The sequence below is a fragment of the Pteropus vampyrus genome, unplaced genomic scaffold (assembly GCF_000151845.1).
Source record: "Pteropus vampyrus isolate Shadow unplaced genomic scaffold, Pvam_2.0 Scaffold106, whole genome shotgun sequence".
Taxonomy (NCBI): domain Eukaryota; kingdom Metazoa; phylum Chordata; class Mammalia; order Chiroptera; family Pteropodidae; genus Pteropus; species Pteropus vampyrus.
The window spans coordinates 4,443,054-4,446,553 of NW_011888887.1; positions in this window are offsets into that span (position 1 = coordinate 4,443,054).

Consider the following 3,500-nt stretch of genomic DNA (forward strand, 5'->3'; position numbering starts at 1 on the left):
AAACCCAAACATATCAATACATACATTAAATGAAATGAGTTAAACATGCCAATAAAAAGACAGAGATTGAAAGACTGGATATAAAAATATCAGCATCCAAGTATATACTTTCTACATTCTATGCACTTTAAATATAATGGTGTAGATATGAAAAGCAAAAGGATAAAAAAGACACAGCATGCCAACAGTAAGCTTTATATTTTTAAGATAAAATATTTAAATCCTAATTGGAAGGTGCCTAAAAAAGGAAATAGTGAATTTTAGGTATGAGACATGATCCCTGAGTAGATAGAAAAGAATGACATCTAAAAAGACAGATAAAGGATTTAGGTTTAAGCAAAGAATTCTCTTCCATTTTAACTGTTTTCAATGAGCATGAAAATATTTTTACAGATTACATAACAGAAATTGTTATTTCCATTTTATAAGTTAAAGAAGGGCTTGCCTATAAGTCAATTGATTATATTTAAAGTAATACTTAACAATCACTTTAGCAGAGACTGAAAATAATCTGCAAGTAGTTTCAAAAGAATTGTCAGAGGAAGCGAGTAATTACTCCATAGATAAAGTATAGTAGGTGACTCCAAAGGAGATTCATTGACTTTAATAGAAGACTGAGCCAGGAAGAGGCCGGTCAAACCCCATGCATTTATATGCTTTTAGCAGGGTATTCCAAAAAGTGGTTTAATTATATTTGACAAATATCTATTTTTTCCATGTCCATAGTTGAAAGTAAATAATTGCTCTTAAGTACCTGAAGTGACCTACTTCCTTGACAATTAGGATTAAGATTTGGGTATCCAGAGGAGACAAAAACAAATGAGTAGGCTACTTATAGAATTTTTTTTTTCAGAGTTTTGTTTTTTTTGTTTTTTGTTTTTGTCTGGGTGAGCTACACGTGGTGTGTACAAGGTAGAGTCTGTAGAGGGAACTAGAAGTACCTAAACCATCCTATCATCACCCTGAGAAGGCTTTTGAGAAGAAGAAACACAACTGGGTTTTGACAGTTGACTATGAGCCAGGTGATGAAACTGGAGAGGGCACTTTAGGCAAGAAGAATCCCATGTACAAACATATAGGGACATATATAACATGACATTTTGGGTACTACAACCATTTTTAATGGAGCAAAGAATTCATATATGTGAATATTGAGTATATGGTGTATGTGAGGGTGGGGGAGTTCTCTTCTTAATACAGTACTTCTAAGCATTTTACTAGATAAATTACATTATTGTTCATTAATTTGTCAAGTTTATATCTTCTCCTCAAGTTGTACATCTCATGTGGTTTGGAACAGTATCTTCTTTGATTGCTCAGAACAGTGCCAAATGTGTTGTTAAGTCCTCAGAAAATGCTCATGAAATAATTCATTCTTTAAGATTCAAAAAGATTTTCATTGCTTATAGTCAGTTATTTTTCTAGTAATCAAGAAAGTGCTTATTTAAATAAGCATATTTAAATTGACAATAAACATATAAACACGAGAGACATCAACACAAGTTGAAGCTTTGTGGTATACCTATAGTTAATAGAAATAGGATTAAATTAGTGCATGCAGAGAACAATGATTTTATATGTACTTATGCTAAAATGATAACCCATGCTAAGATGGAACCAAAGGGTGACCTCAGCAGAAAAGGATATTAATAACCAAGTGGTTAGCATGATCATCTTTGTGTATACCCGTCATCTTCCCTCCCCAGCCACCCTTGTTAACTCTCAATGGCTTGATGTATAAAGTGACCATGGAGGTAATGATGGTGTTTATGATTGGGTTCGCCAATGTGGACTTCTATTCACCAAGACTGACCTGGCGATGGCCACCTCTGAGTGCCCAATCTGCTAGCAGCAGAGACCAACGCTGAGTTCCTATTATGGTACCATTCTCCCCGGTGATCAGCCAGCCACCTGGTGGCAGGGTTAATATCAGACCATTTTCACCTGAACATGGATTTACCTTCCCTGCGTGCAATGCTTCTGCCAAAACCTGTGGTTCAAAAACTTACAGAATGCCTTATCCACACAGCATTGTTTCTGATTAAGGAACTCACGTCACAGTGAAAGAAGCACGGTAAAGTGACCTATGCTCACTGGTCTTACCGAATGTGATCCTTGGCTTCCCAGCCTCCAGAACTGTGAGAAAATAAATTTCTTTTGTTTAAAAAACCCAGTCTGGGGTTTTTAATTATGGTAGCCCAAGTTGACTAAGACAATCACTAATTTTCATGTACGATGTGATATAAAAATCAGATTAATTTTTCTTCCGTGTGCTAATTAATCCAGCACCATTATTGAAAAATATCTTTTTTCCTCACTGTATTGGAGTAGTGTCTTTGTTATAAATCAAGTCACTGTATATGTGTGGATCTGCTTCGGACCCTTTATTTCCTTTGATATTACATTTAATTCTGCATCGATATGTCTTAATTGCTGTGAATTTATTGTAAGACTTGGCATCTGTTAATTTAAGTTCCCAATTAGTTCTTATTCATTCAGATATTTTTAGATCCTAGTCCTTTGTATTTCCATATTGAATTTAGAATCAACCTATCAATTTCAACCAAGGAAAATAGCTCCTGAAATATTTTTATTGGGACTGCATTGCATTTGTAGGTTATTTTGAGGTAAATTGATGTCTTAATATTAATCATCTACTTCATGATCATGACAGAGTTCTTCATTTATTTGGGTCTTCTTGAACTCTCAGTAATGTTTTATAATTTTCTGTATAGAGAATGAAACAACTTTCATTCCAAGTTGTTCCTAAGTTAAATTGATATATAAAATTTAAATTTCTCTTCCAAAATAATGTTTACAGGTAACTCATGGCACTGGGAAAATGATGGGTTCTTGCGCTGATAGTGACATGAGAATTCAGTTACTAAAGGCATTACAAATTATACTTTATTATTATAAATTAAATTTTGAAGCTATAAGTATCTACATGTAAGACAAATTAACCATGTTGAATTATTAAAAATCATTGAGCATATGATTTAAAACAAAAGTCCAGAAGTGGGAATTATTTTATGTAAAACATCTTTTGTATAATCTCAGGTAAGAAATTATTAGTGATAAACAGATGTTGGTTTAGTCCTATTCGGATATGAAAAAGCACACATATATGTGCATGTGTGTGTGTGTGCACACTCACAGCAATTCTTAGAAATTTAGAAATCATCTCTAGCAAAGTTGAAATATGACTAAATTTGCCAGTCTAATCCTGAGAATAAATGTCTCTCGATCAGTTGCAATGCAGGCATTTATTATAATTGGCACAAGACTGATCTAAGAGCTAGTATCCTTGAGGGCAAGGTAAACAAAATACAAAATAAAGTAACCTTGTCACAATAAAACAAAAAAAATTCAAAAGAAGGAAAGCAACCTAATCATATACTTTCTTGTCATATTGGATTTATGTTATGGAAAAGTGGATAACTAGACTCAATTCAGATAGAGAACTAAGAAAAAACTAATTCTTCTGAGTTATCAAAAAA